This window comes from Ruditapes philippinarum, unplaced genomic scaffold (assembly GCF_026571515.1).
Source record: "Ruditapes philippinarum isolate M1 unplaced genomic scaffold, ASM2657151v2 ctg1892_1_1_1_1, whole genome shotgun sequence".
In the NCBI taxonomy this organism is placed as follows: Eukaryota; Metazoa; Mollusca; class Bivalvia; order Venerida; family Veneridae; genus Ruditapes; species Ruditapes philippinarum.
In genome coordinates, this window is record NW_026867047.1 from 118,345 (window position 1) to 125,792 (window position 7,448).

The window sequence follows — 7,448 nt, forward strand, 5'->3', positions numbered from 1 at the left end:
TTATCAATATAGAACATGACTTAAAATTACATTTTATAAAACAAAATTAAGTGGAATAAAGGGGTATAAACAAGCCCACATAATCACGAACATTCAGATTTTTTATAATGGCGCATTTAAAGTGAAATACAATCAGATATCGATGAGATACCTTTTTAATACCAATTTACGTACCGGAAAGTAGTTCAAACAAAGGAAATGACTATCGGAATAAATTACAAGTATAGCTAAGTCAATATGATATTTGCTGCTTGCTTGTAATCTATTCGTAATGATATAGAGGATATTTGTTTGTTTGTGTGTTTACAAGATGAAATTTTATTTCATCGAGTGGGCTTAAAAAACAGTATTTTAAAGTTCACGAGATGAAATAAAATTACATCTTACACAACGAACAAACAAATTTTCTTTTTATTTTATGCTTAAAAACAAGTTAAAACGAAATTTCCATAATATTAACGTTAATATCAAAATCTGTTTCCCCATTGAGAGCCCCATTTAGTCGGAATTTCTCATTAAATACAAGAAGTCTTGAGCTGAAAAAATAAGTTCGACAATCAACGTTAAATGACGGTGATATTTTTCATTTAATTACATAAATATGAATGATCGCTTGTGATAATAATAATAAAAAAAACAATTCTTGTTAATGTAGGAGAAAAAGTCAAACCATCCATCCATATTTCTGTTATACTTATACTGCGAATTTATATTAGACATGGCTTTGTTAAATGTAAGCAGCAGTCATTTTTTAAAGTTGTGTATTTCACAGGAGGAAAATAATTGTGTTTGATTCAGAGGGATTTCATTTGGATTTGTTAGTCATACACCTTTGTAAAAGAAAGAAAACTTATTTGAATATTGTAACAGACAAAAAATAAGTGTTGAAAGATGTGAAAAACCTTTAAAAAGCAGCAAGGAAAATTGAAAACTTCAAAACGCTGGGTTGTTTACTTATTCTTCCGGCTGATGGCTGTCATTGCTTTTCAAGTTTTCATTAAGTATACGACAGTTATTGCTCGTAGGATACTTGAATATGCCCAAATGTCATCAAGAGCAGTACGTTTTGCATGTGGAAATATATTTTTCAGACTGTAAAAATGAAACAATGATTTAGAGACGAAATTTGGTGATTGGAGTTTGAATGAATAGAAGTAAGTTTTCTTCTTTTTATTACTTTTGACATTTAAGCTATTAATCAATTTCAGCTTTGCTTTTCTTTAAACAGCGTGACATTGCCAGAATTGTCAGCAAAATAAAATTGAGGTACCACATGGGGAAATTTTAAAAAAGAAGTTTCATCATTGAAAAGTGTGAAATTATATTTTGATAATTTTCACTGTGAAATTATTAAATATAATTTTCACGGATAAATCAGTAATCCACTGAAAGCATTAAATAAATGTGCTTAAGTTATATATCATTATTATTTTACAGCTTTTATCATATGAAAATTGGTCCTCTTAATCAGTTTCTTTATAATTTTAAACAGGTTGTTTGTTTGCATGTTAAAGGATAATATGTTATGTCGGAAAATGGCGTATATAGCTAATGTTATGATGTTTGATTGCAACCGGCTATAAATAAAGATTATCTTATCTTATCTTAATAAGATTAATCTTCCCGAAAATAATAATTGACGAAAATAATTATATCCCCTGAAAATTACAATTGGCAGATGTAGTTTAAAGGGGTGTAACTGTTGAGATTTAAATTAAGTCCATAAGAAATTTCTCCCCTGATAATTACAATGGTTGTAAGTAATTCATTCGATGAAAATTAATTGGCGTCCGCGCCGAAGCGCGACGTCCCTTATGGAATGAAATCAGATATTGTGAAAGGGTAATTGCAACTTCTCGGGCCTTTTCGTCATTCGTGTCGCACTATGGTAATACATAACGAACTGGATAATTTTGCAGGAAAGAAATGTAAAAAGTATTATCTTTTTGAAATTGTCTTTTCCGTAGATCTCTCTGGTTTTCTTTTTTACGGCCCTGATTGCACTTATGACATTTTTACCTTTAATATTTAAATAGACCTAGTTCATAACTTTAAATGTCGCTTTTATTTTGGCGTTGTGCGACAGTTATACTATAGTTCAAGTCTAACTGTTCTATATTTTTGTTTGAAGGCAATCGATTTTATGGTAGTTTGAGTGGAATGTTCACTTGCCGAATATTGTGACAATTTAACAACAGAAAGTTTTGTCTGCAATTTTAACATGAGTTGTTATGGGTTTATTGATAGGAATGTAAAAACACTGGTGGGTCAGATGAGGTTTTTGAAGTAATTCATTAAAACAGTAGATTGACCTTCCACAGACTTTGTTCATTTTAACGACTATTTTGTATGTTCCAAAGAAAATACTACATGAACTTAAAATTCTATCAAATAACCAATATTAATGATGATATCCAAAAAAAAAACCCCTATATAATATAGATAAACTTATACCATATAGGGGGTATATTTTGGATATTATAGACCTGTATATTTTGGATATTATCGTTAATATTGATAAGATTTCAAGTTCCTGAGGGAAAAAATATTCTGATCTCTAGCATGCCTACCAAAGTTCATGATTAACAATGTCTTTCGTCCGCCCATTCATAAATGATATACAAATCTGGTAAAAACCAATTAACCATTTGAAAAGTATATACATTGTATAAGAATATCTGGTCATCGGATGTCTTCTTTGCTTGAACGCCCTTTGATGCTTTGCATCAATGTTTTTCTTGTAAGGCTATTAGAATAATCTCTCTGGATAGTAACGAATGGCATAACTGGTTCAAAGTAAAGTGACTTTTTGGAACAAAATAAAAATATCACATGTAATTGCTTAGCAGGTGGGTAACTGCTTAATTTGTTTTTGTTGTACTTTTTGTTATTGTTTGTATTAATGATCAACATTATTTTTTGTCCAATCACATTGTTGTATTTTTCAAATTTCTGCTAAGTCTAACTTTAGTTAATGCGTACTAACTAAATAAAATTTACTTAATCTGTCGTCTAACCAGTCTAACAAATTTAAATAATGCATTATATTAGGGAGGAGTTAGAGGTGTGATTTGTACTCTGAATTGTAAAATATCTAGGTTAGCAAAACAATGCCAACGTAAAAAAACAATTAAGCGAGGTCATGTGTTTCTAAATTTGAGGATATACAATCAATTAATTTATTACATAGATAATACATGTGGGGCATGCAGAGACAAATGATTACATAGTAACTTTTTTATATCCTTTTAACTCTTTTTTTATATCCTTTTAACTCTAAGAAAAATGTCTGTTCTAAATTGCTGACTGTTTTAAACTTCTTTTATTTCTGGAAAAAGTAACCAAAACAGAATTTTCTTTCAGTTGATTTGAATGAACTGCATTAACAATCCTTGATATTAAGAATACAATAATTACATTTTTGGGCTGGAAAACTCATTGTAAATGGACCCCTCCACCTGTAAACCTAGATTGACACACAAAAAAACTTTTTTCAAATCTATAGGGATTTTAAATGTTAGTGAATAACTTAATAACAAATTTGTATAAATTATTAATCTAATGTATTTTCTCACATTTTCCATTTATTTATACATTTATTTGTACACATTTCATTAACTCTGGACATTGTTTTTACCTAATTGCATCATTTTTCTTCCATAGAGACATGATAGTCTAACTGTAGATAAAGGTATAAATTCTGTGACATTTCATTAAAATATGTGGCTGATTATTTGTCGATAGGGCCATTTATTTAGCTTATCTAAATGTGATATGTTAGAAACTTGACAAGGTGTAGACATCTTGTAGAGCGAAAAGGCGGAGATATCGGTGATTTCGTGAAATGCCTTGTTTTTGGTTGAAAAAATAATGTTGATCATTAAATAGGTTAATGTTTAATAATATGCATTAACAAAAATAATTGGTCGCCTGCCTATGGCAGGCTTGACCAATTATTTTTGTTAATACATATTATTAAACACTAACCTATACTTGTTTTGTCTGTCTTAATGTAGTCTCTAATTGGATCGATCCATTTATAAAAATAAAATCGATGAATTTCCATAACATCATGTTTAGATCTTAAAAATACAAAATGACTGTTAAAATCATACGCCTGCATGTCTTTACAACAGATAAAAAATTACCATTTCACAACGATCAACAAGTCAAGACAACATGTCGATGCATGACAGTTTTCAGTGATCAAAAATGTAATATGTATCAAGCATGACGTTTGTTTTAAATCAACTTGTTATTTTACTTTAATTTGAACACAATTTCTTCTTCCTTCACACTTCAACGCAGAATTAATATTATAACCTTAAAGCTGCATTCATCCAAATGGTCCAAAATATTAAAAAGAAATTTGTTAAGATTTAAAAATTAAAAAAAGAAAGAAAGAAAAAAAAAGATTCAAGTAATAATTTCCATGTTATGTGCAATAATTGACTGACTGCAGTTTTTATCACCATATTTTTACGGCGAACTACGCAGAAAGGGCTATTTTTTCCTATTTTTTCTTTCTTTTTGGTTTATGTGGATTATAAGTGTCGTTTGTAATGTGCAAATTACTTTCTTTGTTCACTTCATTATATTATTTTTACTTTTAATACATTTTTAAAAATGCTCATGAAAATTAGTATGAATGTGGAGACACGCTGCTTTAAAACAGACAGCGTTTACAACGCTTGACGGACCTTTGTACGGAATCATGTGTCATTTTAAATGTTATATGCTGCGCATAGGGTAAAATTGTCAACGGGGTCAAAATTCAATGGTATACCGCCCTGCAGGAAGCCTTTGAAGTTAGTTTTAGTTCTTACTTGATAAGCTGACATTTCAAAACTGCCGTCATTTACTTTACATGTATGATTTAAGACAAATATGAAATGCCAATTTCAACAAGAATGTATGAAATTTTTAAATAGGACAAAAAGATTAAAAAACAACAACAACAGCAACAAAAAACCCGAGCACATGTTTCGCTTTATTAGCTTCATCAGTCGATTAAACAACATTTATATTACATTTAAATCATGAAATTTTTAAAGTCAAACGGAAGAAGGTGAAATAATGATACATTACAGGATGTTTTTATATATGGGCACCAACCGTTCTTCGGGACTCTGCAGACGTTATAATACGGAAAAGCGTGCGTTAACCCTATATTGTAGCGCAAATGAAAAAAGCAAATTATATGAGGTGACAAATACGATTGTAACATGGATAAGAAAAGTTTTACTGACATCAGCTTTATAAATTATTTGCAATGAAACAAAATTGATCATGCAAATTTATGTTAACTTTCATTAATAATTATTTCGTGGTTTGTGGTTATATCTATTAAATACTAACTACGGAATTCTTTCTTGTATTACAGACCTTCCATTAGAGACCATTTATAAGATCCGCCGAAGACGATTAAAAGCTATATATACATCCACAACATACTGATAAATACCTTGAAAGGATTCGAGTGATAAGTTCTGTGCGATTCACCAGCTAAAAAGTTCATATTTGTATAATGTAATGTATAATTGTATCACTTACAATCAAAATCAATATATAATTCGCTCGTGGTTTGTTTTTACTTATGATACCAAATGCTATCAACATAGCTTTATTGTAATAAAGATCTTCCGTCTTATACCAATTCACTTTAAGCGAAAAATGGTTGTCATTCACTTTTTTTAATTATCTAGACTAAGTGAAAAGAATAATAGGGAAAATAGATTTAACTCACCTTAGCTAAATAAATGATGTCAAGAGTAACACTATACTCTTGTGAAGAAATGTTTGAACGAGGCTGTATTAACTACAATGTCTTAAAGAGAACATATTAAAAGAAGGATTCGTTTGTTCTTTCAGTCTCAATTTTGGCTTATGATTAAAGAATATTGTTCAACGTGGCTTCATTCTGTTGGATTTTATGACCTATGTAAATAAGGGTTTTTATTTTAATTGCATAACTTATATATATGTTTGTTTGTATGTTCCTTACTGGTAATGCTGTTTAAATTGATATTTTGATCGTGAAATTAAATATATATGTCTATAAAAACTAGGGAGAGGACTTGCATTCTATTAAGAGAGTAAAGAAATAGAGGATATGTAAGATGAAATTTTATTTCATCGAGTGAGCTTTAAAAACAATATTCTCACGAGTGGCGTAGCAACAAACAAACAAATGTTCTTTTTATTTTATGCTTAAAAACAAGTTAAAACGAAATTTCCTTGATATTAACTTTAATATTAACATCTATTTTCCGAACTTGTAGCCTCTTTAGTCGAATTTCTCATTAAATACAAAAAGTCTTGGGCTGAAAAATAAGTTCGACAATCAACGTTAAATGGCATTGATATAATTTATTTTATTAAAATAATATGAATGATCGCTTGTTTTCATAATAAAAACAAACAAATCTAGTAGGATAAAAAGATAAACCATCCATTCATATTTATGTTACTTACGGCGAATTTACATTAGACCTGGCTCTGTGAAATGTAAGCAGCCTTCATTTTTAAAAGTTGTGTATTTCACGGGAGGAAACTAATTGTGTTTGATTCAGAGGGATATCATTTGGATTTTGTTAGTCATAGAAAGAAAACTTAATATTTGAGGATTGTTACAGACAATAAATAAGGCTGCCTTACGTTGTTAGTAACGCTGGGTTGTTTATTTATTCTTCGAGCTGATGTATGTCATTGCTGTTTAAGTTATTAGGCAGTTAGTGCTCGTAGGATACTTAAATATGCCCAAATGTCATCAAGAGCAGTTTTGCATGTGGAAGGAATTGTATTTTTCAGGATACTTAAATATGCCCAAATGTCATCAAGAGCAGTTTTGCATGTGGAAGGAATTGTTCTTTTTATTACTTTTGAAATTTCAGTTATTTACCAATTTCAGCTTTGCTTTTCTCTAGACAGCTCTGACAATATCAGAATTGTCAACAATAATTGAGGTGCCGCATGGGTAAAATCTTAAAAGTAGTCTCATCATTGAAAAGTGCGAAGTTATATTTTGATAATTTATACTGTGAAATTATCAAATTTGATTTTCACGGATAAATCAGTAATTCACTGAAAAGCATGAAATAAACCAATTTACAAACATTTAAAACTACGATTTATTGTTCAAAACAAGAAGAAATTACCAAGATTGTTAAATGTCATTTTTAAGTATTTACAATTACATTTTTATCACGATTTTTTCCCATGTAAGACAAAACTAGCTTAATTGTACATGGTGTGCTCTCTTGTTCGGAAAAACCTATAGCTGTCATTTTTTTCAAATTCTAGGAGAAAAATCTTAACACGTCAGCTCTTTCTGTATACTTCGGATAGAAGGCATTGTACCTAGAAAACGAATACACATCAACGTAATTTACCCGGCTATAACATGTATAAGGTTACGTTCGAACGCGAGAAACAAAAAACCAAATGAC